Consider the following 15,435-nt stretch of genomic DNA (forward strand, 5'->3'; position numbering starts at 1 on the left):
CTCCTGTGCCTACTCATCACAGGAAGCAAAGTCATCCTTGATGAATTCTGTCAAGCTAAGCTGCAGCAACCAGCAGCTTCTTTCCCATCATCCAGCTGTACTTCTATGCTAAAATCCCTGTCAGTTATACAAAAGGTCTGCCCCCCTCCAGGGTGTAGGTGTATCAAAATCCAAATTAAAAGGAAACACACACAATTGTTTAATATTTGTCTCCCCAGTTCTATGGTTGAAGGCAAGCTCCCTCTGTGTTTTCTCATTCCCCTTTCTTTCAGATTTCAAGAAAATGGTTTTCACTTCTCTTGCTTCACAGAGGCAATCACTGAACAGCAGAACCCAAATACTTCTATTAAGCCCTCCAGCTCTCTACCTAAAAAGGCATTGTGGAAGGACCTTACTTAGATTGTTAGAGATTAGTGTTCAACACTTATTCTGTACTTCAGTGATTTTACCTCTAACATTAATATAGTGTCTTTTCTACACTTGCATGAGGCTCAGGACTCGCACATGACAAAACCAGATTTCAGGCTGGGTTCTGCCCAAGAAAGTGGTTCTTCTTCAAGGGAAAGGAAGTGTTATTGGCTGAAGTGTTATTCTTTCTCTTTTCCTCTCTCACTTCCTCCTCTTCCCCTTGCACATGGTGCTGAAAGTGTGTTCATTGGTGACTGATGGCAGGGAAACTGAAAAAGCTCGTGTGCCTCTGTGTGGTCTTTGTTCTATTTGCCCGCCCACTGATTTCATGTTTTCCTTTGCTTTAATGACTGTACAAGAATCAACCACACAATTATGCCCCTATGATTTACAGGAATAAATAGGCTTCTGATGAAGGGTTCTGTGCTGATTTACTTGTAACAACTTTCCCCCCAGTTGTTACCCTAAGACACACAAGCCCTAAGGCCTACACCTGGAGTGCCCTGTCTGCTTCATGCCCCAGATGATTGTTGGGCAGCTATTCTTAGATCTCCTCTATGCTGCCAAACTATTGCAATACAGTTATCAGCAATGGGTTTTGCCTGACCTTGAGCCTGCTGCAGAGTGACATGAGACGCTTCAGTTTTCTCATATAACTCAGCCCTCCTGGGGGGAAAACAGTATAAGAAAAGCCAAATGGTCTAATTAGTTTCAGACTCACAGTCTGGAAAGGACAGACATCAGCCCTCTGCACTGCAGGAAGCAAGATGGCTCTTTTTCCTTCTCCTCAGGGTCCCATACTTTCCCCAAAGGAGCAGACTTAAAAAAATAAAGAGACAGAAAGAGAAATAAAGGCCAAAGAAAGACAGCTCAATTTCCTCTTTTCTAGTTTTTATTTCCTCTTCAGAAGTTGAGATGTGGTCCTTTTGGCCCATCTGCGAGTAGTGCAGCAATTCAGCAGGCAGGTAACAGGATACCATGGCTGGAAGAACCACAAGTGCTGGTCTGCTGCTCACTGGTGCCTAGCTTCTGGAGAGGGCTGGCTGTGATCCCACCATTTTAGAGAATGAGGACAAGACTGAGCAAACAAAGAAAATTCCATTTTTTTTCCCCCTGCTACCACCTTGGAAAACCCGCTCTTTATACCCTCTCTTCCTTTTAGCAGCAAAACATAAACAATATCTATAAATGCTATGCAGGTACTGTCACTCCGAAAAATTGTGGTCTCTGATATGTATGATTAGTAGCCTTCTCATGCCTCTGTGGAGGCTTTTTGTGAAATTAGTAGCAAGTCTCACTGAGTAAGAAAATCAGAATACATCACAAGGTAGAAGTGATTATAAAGTTTCCTTTTATAGTCTATAATTAAAGTGTAGTTTTAGATTAGAAAGCTGAGTACCTGGAAGATTCATGAAAACTCAGTTCTGCCTTTCTCATTCATATACATGAATGGTGTATTTCCCGTTCTAGTTTTTGTCTCTTTAGTGCAAGGATTTGACTTCACTTATTTACTACAATCTGAAACCAGGAATAAATGCTCGACACAGCAGAAAATGTTGTGCTGTATGTCACAAAAATTGAGTAAAGTGATAGTAAATATAGCCAAAGGACTTCTGAAGATGGTCAAACATATATCAAACACACTGGAATGTCAGAGAGTTCTGAAAAATTGGTAGGTTGCTACTTGAAAAGGTCAACCTTTAGTAAGAAAAAGTTTTCAAAAACCAACTCATCTTGACACACAGGCTCTCACATTTTAGGAAAGAGAAGAATTAAAGAGGACAACTGAAAATTTTTAAGAATGCCTGGCATGCAGGACTACATCTTGTAGCTGGTGGTCTTTCCTCTGACTAAAATTGAACAGAGAACGGTTTGTAATACATTAGCATCATCTGCTGGATAGTGCAAGGAATACAGTTTGGAAACTGCAAAACTAAGTATGATACATACCATTACTGTATTTGGCAAGCCATGCAGAACAGGAAGAACAGTTCAGACTCCTTCTTTGTTAGAACATGTCACGTTTTCTTTTATTTCTGGAATGTTTTCCTCTGGTAAAACCTGGGGATTTCTGCCTAAGAAGTCCTAGCTTCATGTAGCAGAAAGTGCTGTGTGATAACTGTAGCAACAGGATATTAGTATACAATATTGGCATTTAATTACAAACGTAACATTTTTTAAAAGGGGCTTAATTATTTTAACCATAGAAAAATTTGAACATCTTTACAATGAAACCCAAAAAAGAACTTACAGTCCAGAGGCAGCAGTCCAAGTCACCTTAAAGAGGTAATACAAATTAGGGTGGTGCCAGAAAAAAATATAGCTCTGTAGGAAATCAAAGTCTTGGATATCTTGGCTCTAAGAGATGCCAGACAGTAATTTGGCAGAATGGGATACACCTCATATGCATGGAAAAGACTGTTCAAAAATTACATCAGCAGTACTCTACAGTGATTGCTCTCAATCTCTCCAAAACTGAACAGATGTTGAGAATCATGAGCAGCTATCATGACACAGATGAGTTACTGTTCCATTTACTCCTGGCTCTGTTTTTTTGCAAGGGTGGTGCTGCACTCTCAGCAGAAGGCCCGGTGCCTGCAGCAGGGCAGCTGTGCTGCAGGCTGCACAAGAGCTCCCTCCCTGGGTGCCACCTGCCCCTCCGGAGCACAGCAGCACGGGCTGAGCCTGCTGCACCATGAGGGTCTGCTGATAATACAGAGGAGCCCCAGGAGGGCTGATTCTTTGCACTAACTACCTGTCTAAAATCAGGAAATTCCGAAGCATGCAGCATTTTCTGAGAACTGCTTACAGGAATGAGGACTGAGAAACTTTGACTTCTCCTCATGCCCATATTGTGAGGGCTCATGGACTTTCAGAGAAAGATACACATCATTTCAGGAACACAGGGTTGTTGCCACGGAAAAGATGAGGATATTTTTAGTCTACTATCCTCTGTGACAGAAGACAATCAGAATTGCTGTATTTTTAACTGGGATTGCATCTAGTGTGTCCTGTGAAGTGTAAAAAACTGCTATGAAGCAACTATTTCTTTGAAATACTCTGCTTTCTAAACAGAGAAAAAGGAAGCCCATAAATACTAGAAAGGCAAATGACGTCTTACAAAGTCAAAAAGTTGCATTACATAACACTGCACCACAGCCCCAGCTACTGATCAGCTGTGCCTTGAAAAAAAGCACCGTGGTCCTTTTAAATGCTCATGAATCTACATAAACATACACACTGCATTTTTCTCAGTCTTGCAGCAGGAAGTTTGAATATACAAATATATTATGTAATAAATGATTTCTTGTATAATTTTAACTTTTATTTTGAGTAATGTTTTCTTATCATTGATGTGTTTATTTGTATTTATGGATGCTGTTATTAGCAGCTAAAACTATAATATGTAGGAGCTAGAATGGTGGGTATCCAGATTCTGGCCTTTTAAGTCCAACACAGATCCTTGTAAGCCTCCCCAGCCTTGACTGGCCAAAAGAATTGCTCTTTTTCAGCATTTTCGCTGCTCCTTCCATTTATACCTTCCTTACAAAAGTCATAGAAGCTTCACAGAGCTGTTTATATACAGCAGTACAGCAGGCACACAGTCCCAGCCTTGAAACACTCAGAGGCTGCAACGTTCCATCCTTAAAGGTAAGGGAGCACCCAAGATTTGTAGCTGCCCATGGTCAAAAAGAACAACAAAAGTTAGAGGGTCTAACCTAACCCTAACGCTAATCCTAACCCTAATGTTAGTCCCTGAGCTGCTACAGAAGCACATGGCAGTGGGTTTTGGGTACAGGGAAGGAAGGAAGGAAGGAAGGAAGGAAGGAAGGAAGGAAGGAAGGAAGGAAGGAAGGAAGGAAGGAAGGAAGGAAGGAAGGAAGGAAGGAAGGAAGGAAGGAAGGAGGGAAGGAAGGAGGGAAGGAAGGAGGGAAGGAAGGAGGGAAGGAAGGAAGGAAGGAAGGAAGGAAGGAAGGAAGGAAGGAAGGAAGGAAGGAAGGAAGGAAGGAAGGAAGGAAGGAAGGAAGGAAGGAAGGAAGGAAGGAAGGAAGGAAGGAAGGAAGGAAGGAAGGAAGGAAGGAAGGAAGGAAGGAAGGAAGGAAGGAAGGAAGGAAGGAAGGAAGGAAGGAAGGAAGGAAGGAAGGAAGGAAGGAAGGAAGGAAGGAAGGAAGGAAGGAAGGAAGGAAGGAAGGAAGGAAGGACGATTACCAGTCCTGGTTCCTGTATCAGTCGAGCTGATGGGATGTCCAGCATGCTGGGGTGTGCACCCAGGCTTGGTGAGGTTACCCTTTTATGGATAGGTTTTTTCCACGCTGAAGATAGGTTTCTTGCTATCTCTTCAAATTAGTTATCATGCACAGTCCGTTATTTCAGACCTTTCTGGAAATGTGTCAGAGGGCTCCAACAAATCTTTGGTGGTCTTGACCCCCCCCAACAGTCCATTCCAGCTTCTCAGCCCCATTCCTGTGCTTGTGCTGTACTGTGCTGTGCTTATCTCCAGTAACAAGAACAAGGACTTTTGTCACAGAAATTGCTACTCTACTTCTGCATGGCCACCTTCTCCAACCACAGTATATTATTACCAACAATATCCCAGTTACTGCCAACAGCCCTTCTCTGTTATTGCCAGTGATCCTTGGTAGGATCAGTCACCCAGCTATCAGTGTTTGAAACATACATATTGTCTTCTGGGATTCTGCAGAGCCCTTTTGACAATGCAGATTGACAATCCAAAAGTGAATTCCACTAAAAATTGGTCAGAGGTGAAGAGCAAGGAAGGTCAAGTAACAGTAGCATGAGCATATTCTGGTAATTGCCTGGGATTCTGTATAGATTTCTATTTGCACAAATGTACTTGGATTCTGACATGTAGGGTGTGTCCTGATTTCAGCTGGAGTAGAGATAATTTTCTTCCTGGTAGCTGGTGCAGTGCTGTATTTTGGATTTCATACAAGAACAATGTTGATGTTTTAGCTGTTGTTGAGTAGTGCTTACCCTAAGGCAAGGACTTTTCAGTATCCCAGGCTCTGTTGGTAAGGAGCTACACAAGAAGCAGGGAGAGAGCAGCTGACCCGCACTAAGGAAAATTCCACACTGTGGAACATCATAGTCAGTATATAAACTGAGGGGAGGTGTCTGGGGTCCTACAGATGGATGCTCAGGGATGGGCTGGGCATCAGTCAGCGGGTGATGTGCAATTGGATTGTGAGGACATGAGAGATTTTTGAGACCCTGAGATGAAAACTTGTGACAATGAAAAGAGGTGTTATTCTACAAAAGAATAGCTTTGGATAATAGCTGAAAAAAAAGGAAAGGAGAAAAATTATTCATGTGATTCAGCTGCAAACTAGAAGGAAGAATCATTAGAGAAGTAAATTAAGGTGAACAAGGGATGGCAGGATTTCAAAAAGCAGGGAACAGAAGTCTTAAACGTTCAAGGTAACATGAATGGGGTAGGAGTTGAGACCCCAAAATTTCCTTAGGACAGTTGGTCATTTGAGGCTAGAATACAAGAGCTTCACTTAAGCATCAACTGACAGCTTTCCATCTTTTCTGAGGGCATGACCTAACCATTCAGTCCTTCCTTTTCTTCTGAGAGGAAATCAGCCTGAGAGAACAAAAAGAAAAATAGCTAAAAATATACAGTGAATCATGGAAAATTATATCTACTAAATTTCACAGTGTACTGCTATTGCCATAGTAACCCTGGTTGGTAGATTACTGCAAGCTGTTTCTTTGCTAAATTTTCCTGGAAGCTTTGCCAATTCTCAGTTTGGTTTCAACATGAAGTTTAATAAAAAGTAACTCTGAGACCTCACATTGTCTCCTCCTATCTCTCTTTTGCCATCTTCCCCTTTTATTCCTCTTTATAAGAGACAAACCCTTTAGGGAAGAGTTTTCAAAGGCATCTTTTACCAAAGTTGTAAATGGACCTATAGTAGGATTTATGTGGTATGTTATGTTTCTGGTTCTTGATTTCCAATTCAGTGAAATGCAATTCTTCGTTGGAAAATGAAGTATTACTTATTGCTGCTTTCTTTGGTTGTTTTTCTCATTCCACCTAACAGAAAAGTCCAGCTGATCAGTGATACAGTGCCATATATCACAAAACAAGAAAGTAAAAAAACAGCATGAGAGGGAAAACATGAAAGGGGACTTTACCTCTTTGTCCTGCTTCCTGAAACTAACAGCTTCCCACTGTGATAACAATCCCCAACCTGAGAGAAAGGTAGGAACTATAAAGAAAAAAGGCAACTCAACCAGTGGATTTATTTGGTGAGAGCTTCTTTCTCAGGTATTGCAGAGGTGCATTTCATGTGTGCTTTGAGAAACAGAGCTTTTCATTCTGCCTCCAGATATGTATAGGTAGTCCCCTTTTTCTCTCTTGCGTCATTTCAGAAAACTAGCATAGGTAAGGTACAATGCCACAACAGAAGATGAGCTGACTAAAATTGTTGGGAAAACACTGTGAGCTAAGTTAATCATTGCTTTTGATGACTGCTTGGTAATGCACAATGAAACACACACAATATCATTCCTGCAGAGCAATGCTGTTGGCCTTTTCCATACAGAAGTGGAAACATGTCCAAAAGAATGGTATCCTTCTGGCAGATGTATAGGATCAGGAACATGTGGTGTCCTATAATTGCCATTCTTTGGCCAATGTGTCATGAAACCATGATGGGCAGAGCAGATCACATTTTACATTTTGGAAGCATACAGATGATCACTTTCTCCATCTGATATAGCACAATAAAAAGTAAAAAAAAAAAAAATCCTTCTTTTAAGAGGAAAAATAGTATATTGTGGGCATCAGAAGGACGAATTATGTACTGGAAGAATAAAACCAATTAGGAGAAAAGTCTTGTGACAATTGAAATACCAACTTTTTAGAGACAAGGGGAAAAAACCTTTGATGTGTAAACAGGAAGTTCCTGTTTGGCTTGATTCTTGAGCATTTCAAGCCAAAGGCTGAGTAGTCAAAGAAACAACTTTATGAGTCATCAGATGCAGAAAGAAACTTTAATGTTTGCCATCAGCAAACACAGAAATGTGAGAAGGATGCACAAGGGATATGCAACCTCTTTTGCTTTGAGAGAAAAATAATACTAAGTTAAAAATAAAGCTTAAGGCAATACTTCTGGTACAAAAAGCTTTTAGAGTCAAAGCCCTTAACCTCTTAAAATATGACTCAGTCATCTACATAAACTTGTCTTGGGCAATACAAATTTAATTCTTGCTGCTACATCAGTCCTTAGAAGACCCTGTGGTTAAGTTATAAACTACTGTGTTTCATTGACAAAACAGGTCAATAATTTCCTTTTGTTGCTGCTCCCTCCTTCTGGATGGTTAAGAGGAACTCAGCAAGTTCTCTGAAAATGGAGATGTATTTTCTTTTTAATAAAACATACAGACCTATACCAGAAATGAATATCAGGAAAGACTGGCAGAATCAAAAAGTGTAAAATAAAACAGGAAGGGAGAGCAGCTGTACAAAATAAATGTGAAGTGCCCCTTGAAATATTCTCTATACTGTGTTTCTTTTGGTGAGAGAATTGTTATCAAATGCAGGTGTACAATTGTAGACTGAGAGAAACAATAGAGAGTAGGAGTGTGATTGGAGACTGACAGAGTTCTGGGATATTCATAAAATACTGAAAAAATTTATAAAAAGGAAAAAGTCAAAAATTGTAAGCAAAAAGCTTATTCAAGTGAGCTCCTTTGAAGGGAAAGCAGGGTACACAGACCCAAGTAGGTCAGCTCTGATTCACTAAATTAATAGTCAGCATTGGGTAGGGAAAAATATTTCACATCTTTTATTTTTACAAATCTCTGGTTTAACATACACAAGTCAGTTTGGGATGAGCTATCTTAAATTTATCAAAGAAAGTTCAATTACCCTTGAGCAGTTGATATACAATGGTTTATTGTTCCAGTGCCCACACACTGGTTCTCTCCTAGGAATAAAGCCTAAGAAACATCTTAACATAAAAATCTGAAATGAACCATCTTGACTTCATATAAGGAAATTGGAGAAACCTATCAAATGCTAATATTTCAAACCCTATTAGAAGTGAAAGATCAAGATTCTCTCACGCTTTGATAATCTCTGCCTTCCTTCCTACACTGTGCAGACACATAAAATTGTTGCAATCCTTCACATATTGATAAATATTTATCGTCAAACTATGTGACTAGATGACACACAGTGTGCTGTAAAAGCAAAGGAAGGTTTTGAAGAGAATTTTCAGGGTGATAGATTGACACACCTCCTTTGTCTTTTAGAATTGTGGTGATCCTGAAGGGGAAATTCTATTTATGCAAAAGATAGCATAATAACATTTCTCAAATCACACATTGTGAATGTTATGGAATTATCCCCAACAAATCTAAAAGAGTGTGGTGATTTTCCCTACAAGTTACTGAAAAGGGCCAAAATAGAGGACCAGTAGTATTTCTCCATTTGACACAACAAGGCCAAATTTCAAAGTGTAGCCCCCAACTTAGTGACTGCTTTGGGTTTCTTAATATAGTTTTCTTATACAACAAATATCATCTGGTCTTGAGGAGAGACACATTTAAGAGGTGTTAGCTGGCAAGGGAGAGAGCCTGGTCCCAAGCAGAGAATCAGCACAAATGCAATTGCAAACTAGTAACCCAGCAAACATGCTGCCCTTTGTTCGGCCAAGCAAGTAAAACTGGAGGAGCAATTGATCTGGAGCTACTGACACAGTGAAAGAAAGGAGGAAAATCTAGGGACACAGTTCTGTAGGTCACTAAGGCTCATTATTTCTGCTACTGATTAAACAACCAATTTGCTAAAAAGGGATTTTCTTGGCTCTTCGCTCACATTTTAGAGTTCTTCGTTGCAGAGGAGAGAGTAGAATTGCAAAGCATGTTTTGTGCTTAATTGATAGCCCCTACTGACATCCAAAATCATGCAGAAATCCCAAAGCAGCCAGATTACCTCTTGAACTGCAAGACAAACACCATGAACTACCTCTGACTTGCAATTTGTGTTTTTTTCTTTTCAATCCTCCAGTTCCTTAGGTTGCAAATATATGAGACTTGACCTGATTCAAAATGCTTCCATCATTAGAGGACAACACTACTTTCATGCAGACAGATCTGCACGGACTTACACACTCTATTGCAGCATTAAAAAATATTTACTGCTTTAATAGTGGTTAACAAACCACTATTAAAGCAGTAACTATTGTTGATGTTGAATTTCATCCACCAAAACAAATCAGCAGCTGACTTCTGAGTTATATTACAATTTTTATCATGCTGGTGGTTTTTAAATTGATTTTCCTAGTAGTGACCACTTCCCAATTAAATAAAGTTAGTCAATAGGTCTTAAGACCTATTGTTTCAACAATGTTTCCTGAATTGCAATTAGTTTCAAGCAGTTACAGAATTTACAGGATTTATAGTCTGATTATATGCTTGAAATACTGACATTTTAAGAACAATATGGAAAAGGAAGCCTATAATTACTAAAATTTCATCTAAGAAACTTTAACCTGGAAAGGTTCTTGCAAGTTTAGATGTTAGAAATTATTCAGAATCCAATTTCTCACTTAGTAACTTATTTAATTAGCAAAAGTCTGCTGTTTACCTACTATCTAAAATTTGTTCTGAAATGCCATTTCATGGTGAAGAGAATTCAAAAGATAGAGGAAACTGGGACATAAGAAATTCTAATCTTTTTGTCTTTCTTACTCTTGAGAGAACTGTAATTTGTTCTTAGGATTTCCTGACAAGGCCATGAGCAAAGACTTGATGGACCTTAAGTCCTTTTGTGTCCTTTGCACATAGGAATCCCATTTTGCTAGAGCCAGGGAAAACCATGGAGCCTTCAACAGAGTCTAGTCTTGACCTAGGGAGAACCACATCTGTAGCTGTCGCCACTTTTTCACTGATTTGGTTCTTTAGCAATGTAGTCAGTCAAAATAGATTAAAATTTCACCCACAGACTTAGAGCAAGTTTTCAGAGGAGGCACTTGCAGCAGAACAACTGATGCCAATAGGCATCACCAAATATTTCCATCATATTTAGCGCAATGTAATTTAAAAAAAGGCTAGGGGAGAATTTTCTGATCTCTGAGTTGAAGATGTCAAGCTGTAAGTTGAAGGAAGAATCACAGAATGGTTTGGATTGGAAGGCACCTCAAGCTTTATTTCTTTCTTTGAATTTTGAAAGAGAGATACTGATTTCCCGTGTTCCCTGTTCGGAAGAGGCAGCGGGGATTTGGCACGGCAGTTTCAGAGGAGTCGGGCACCTTGTACATGACCCAGAGGTTGGCCAGAGCTGCTTGGTCCCCAGGGGACAGGGGACAAGGGGCACAGGCAGCCCAAGGCCACCAGGGCAGAGCCAGGCAGGACAGCCAGTGAGAGGGGCAGGCCCAGCTGGGAGCCCGGGCACAGGGAGAACTCTGACAGGCCCGGCCCAAAGCTGGGCTGGAAACCCGCCCGAGCTGGGCCTGGCACCAGCGCCCGCAGGCACAGCCGTGACAAACCGTGACACGGCCGTGACACACTGGGAACAGGCACGGCCGTGACAAACTGTGACACGGCTGTGACACACTGGGAGTAAACACGGCCGTGACACACTGGGAACAAGCACGGCTGTGACACAGCCCCGGCCAGGGCGGAGTTTAAGCGCAGAGCCCGGCCCCAGCAGGGCCGCAGGCCCGAGTGAAGCCGGTCAGAGCCATGAGCGCCCCTGGTGCTACTGCCAGCAGAGCCCCAGCCCTGACAGACAGGGACACCTGGGTGACTTCCCTGGACGCAAGGGTCCTGCATCTGCACTTTGCATACCAGCAAGAGGGTTCTGGTGTCTTTGTGCCCGTTGGGGTGGTTGTCAGCCTACCAGCCTTGGAAAGCATCCTCAGACTTTCACAATAACCATCAATTAAAGCTGGTTGAAGATAGGCAGGAGTCACATAAGGACAGTTACAGAAAGGCTGCCCACAAGGATATGAAAATCTCCTGAGGGGTAGCATATTTAGGCTCAATCCCATTAACCAGATTACAAAAAGTTGTTGAAATGAATCCTGTTGCCTAAGGCAAACACCCTTTCTTAAAAATAGTCTAAATAGTACACAGATGTTGCCTTCTTTACTAAAAATAAAATTCACAGGGGGAAATGGTTTCTGCACTAAACAGTGCTAAGTGATATTACAGGTGCTTCCCTCAGTAGCTGATGCATTTCTAAGAGTGATAGCATGCGACTGAAGCTTGCTTTGAGCAATATTTCTGAAATTAAACATCATCAGCATGCTGAACAAAAAAAGCAGACTCCACCTGTGTGCTCTCTGCCTTCAGTGCCGAAAAGAAGAGACGTGGCTGTAAGCAGCCTCACTACACCAAAGGCTCTCTATGTTCTGCCTTCAGGACAGCTTTGTCCCGACTTCATCACTAATCTCAGTGGGGTGCAGATCAGGTGCAATCAGTCTGCAAAGCTTTGATCCATGAGCATAATCCAAGGTGACTGCTGTTCTCCCCAGGACTAGTGCAGCCTTACAGGCTGTGGGCAGTTCTTTACCCTTTGTCAGCCTTTACACGGTTTTACTCAGCTGCGCCTCGCATCAGAGTACCAGAGTGACTCTGTTGCACGGAATGAAGGATATGCTGGAAAACGTTTTTCTGAATATAAAGAGGTGAGGAAAACATGTCATGCAGGATATTTAAGCTTTGAAAGCATTAGAAATTGGGACTATATTTATTACATGGAACTGTCAGCAAATACACTTTGCAAGGTTTTCACATTTCTATGCTGCATTCCCTATGCCATGCAGTAGATGGCAGGAGCCAATAAAAATTTCAATGCAATTTTTGTAGAAGTAACTAAGTTGATCAGACTTGTCTTTGTTAGATTCTCATGTTTAATTTAAAAGAATTTTAGAGCAGCCTTTTTACATTTATGGACATTATTAATACACATAATATTTCTCCTATTATAAGGTTTATTTCTTTATAATATAACTTGCATTATTAAATGATTAGTCTTTTTAAATTGTGTTGATATTTCAGGGGTTTTTTTATGAGCTCTGAGATTTACTAGACAACTTCCATAAGTTTCGTAACTTAAATTACACTTAAGATTCTGTTTTTGTGACATGTGACATATTTACTTCCATGTTATTTGCTTTTGAATACATTAGTCATGCTACAAACAACAGAAGAGGAACATGCTCTAGACATTAAAAAACAAAAAAATCAATGAAATAAAACCTATATCAGAATTAGTCAAAACAAGCATATGCTCAAATATTCAGTTGCAAGGATGACCCCTCCTCCCTAAATTAGCCCTCCCAACTTTAATAAGAAACAAAATATTTTGCTTTGACTATCAATCAAGATTCCCTAAGAAATATTTAATAACTTTTTTTTTAAGTGCTGAGCTAAATTGTAACTATGAGGGACATAACATTCTGTTGTCAGAATCAGTTGCTCACTACATCTTACAATCCAAAGGGACTTAGCAGAGAAACATAAGCAAGCCTTACGAGAATTTTTTCTTTGAATTCAGCATGGTCCAGTCCATCTCTGCTTCCTGAGAGGAGACAAGTATCTGTTTGATAGTGTGTGCTCTTTGTCCACCCAGCTGAGCATCTCAGCTTGTGCTTGCAGAAGTTGGGGGTTTAAGACTGAATTTCCATGGGAGAAGAAAGACAGGCTGCAGCCATGCCTCCTCTCCTATAGGAGTGTGTCTCAGCGCTTACAACCACTGTGTGTAACTGCCTGTCCTGTGTTGCTGGAGGAAATTAAGCATATGGCTTTAAGATATCAGAGAACAGACAGTTAATTGTGCAAATGTGGAACCAAGCAAGTATTGTTACTTTAACTGAATATGGAAGTCCTGTAGCACCACTATTTCCAGATATCACTGTCTGGATTACCAACTATCTCAGGTATGACTCATAAACATCTGGCTATAAGGAAGAGCTACCACCAAAACTTTTTTTCTGTGATTAAAAAAACATTCCCATCAAAGTGGATCACTTGGGGACAGGCTGTTACTGTAAATTTATCAATGCAATTTTAACTGATAAATCCGATTTAATGTGAACAGAGCACTCAAAACAATTTTGACCTCTATTAAACATACTTGCAACCCTTGTAGATAAGGAAACCCTCTCTATCAGCCCTCCTGTGGCAGCAGAGCCTCATCCCTAATGGGCTGCAGCTGTGAGCAGCAGGTGAGCAGCATTGACAGCAATGAGCCGTGGAGCCCAGGGGCACTGACCAGTCACCAAAGGGAACTAAGGGCACTCACGTGCACTGCATGAACATCAGGGGTATAAAAGTCTGGGCTAAAGAACAAAAAGGGCAGATGCTTGCAGCCTTCTGAAGTGGTATGGTGTTACTCTGTGTGGACAGAACCTGAAGAATTGTGTAGGCAGTTTCTGATGTGATGCTCTATTTGGGTGAATGCTTAAAGCCTTCTGAAATTGTGTGGTGATACTTTGTGTATTGTGGCTGTCTGGACTGCATCATGTGCTGTGACATATACTTGTCAGAGCCCTGGGCACAGTCTTTCTGTGCTGTGAGGACTTGGGCTGCCTGTGCCATGGCCGTAACCAGGAGGCTGCTGTGCAAGGAGCTCTGTGAGAATGGGCTGCCAGGAGCCTCCCTGGAGGCATCCTCTTAGGCTCAACCTTTCTGCTGTAGTCCTGCCTGAGCTATGTTGCTGTTTTGTAGTCTGGCCATGTTCTTCCTGAGCCAGATCCCCTGATCTTAGTGTCTGGGTTGCCTTTGATATGTTACATCCCTGAAGACTTGTCTGGCAAGCACTGGATTGTCCTCTGACCCTGTGTAGTGTCACCAGACCTGCTCAGGTAGGGTGGGACTTCACCCTTGTTGGTGAGGGCATTGCTCTGCTGTCACCCTTGGCTCCCAGCTCATCTTGCCTTGCAGAGCAGCTCTCCTCTGCTTCCTCACACCAGGTCACTGGAGCCACTTCTTAAGTAAGGATCCTTTTTAGTGAGCCATTGAAGTGCAAATATGATCCCAAACCCTTGAAGAAAGTGTAGTTAATTATGTCTAATATCTGGCATATTTTCAACAGTGCACCAGAGCAAACTGGTATTAATAAAGCTAACTCGTGAAGCTAACAATGCTCATAGTAGGCTGAGTCTGCTAAATCCCCATGATAAACTGAAAAACCCTGGACTGCATTGTTTTCCAACCAGAATCTCAGTACTGTTTTGGTTATTTTGTTTTTCAGCTGCTGAAGGCAGAAGTAGAATTCATTAAAACACTGTCTGGTATACAAATGTACTTGTTCTCATTTATATCCTATAAAGAAGCAATGTATTTCATCAAGGCACAGGGCAACAAAATATAACTATTTGAAGCCATGATTGCTCTTCTAACCTTACTGCGTGTGGAAAGAGGTCTTTTATTTAAATTCCTTATGATAAACGTATTACTTCTGCAGAGTATTATTTGCGGAATTATCTTTAGCAAGAGAACTTTAGCAGATTTGGGAGAGGGAAGAGTGATTTGAGGAAGAGTTCATAACAGCATGATACAGTGGACTAGAACCGAAGGCAGACCTCAAAGGGCCGTGGGACATAATGATGGTATTTATTCTGGGACATGTAATCAGTTACAGTCATGTTTACTGTTCTATTAAATTTCTTCTAATTTTTGAATGACTTGTCAGCTCAGGAAGCTACTGGCCACTGCCTGGTACACTGAGTTGTACAGGCAGGCACTGGTTAGGAAGGACTTCTCTCAGCTCTTCCGCTTTTCAAAGCTCTTAGCTTCCCGAAGCCCTAGTGGAAGGGATGTAAACTGTTTTTAATGAGTCCTGAAGACAGCCTAGTGGCTACACTGACTGAAATATCAGATTTTTAACAGAACTTACTTCCTTAGTACAGCTGTGATCTCTCTTTCTGTCCTAAACCTTCCCCATCCATACTCAGGCGTTCTCTCTTTCTCCCCACCTTAATCTACCTTCACAGCTCCATCACTTTCAGTTGCAAAACAATACTTACTACGTTAGCCTGATAG

This window comes from Melospiza georgiana, chromosome 6, assembly GCF_028018845.1.
Source record: "Melospiza georgiana isolate bMelGeo1 chromosome 6, bMelGeo1.pri, whole genome shotgun sequence".
Classification (NCBI taxonomy): Eukaryota; Metazoa; Chordata; class Aves; order Passeriformes; family Passerellidae; genus Melospiza; species Melospiza georgiana.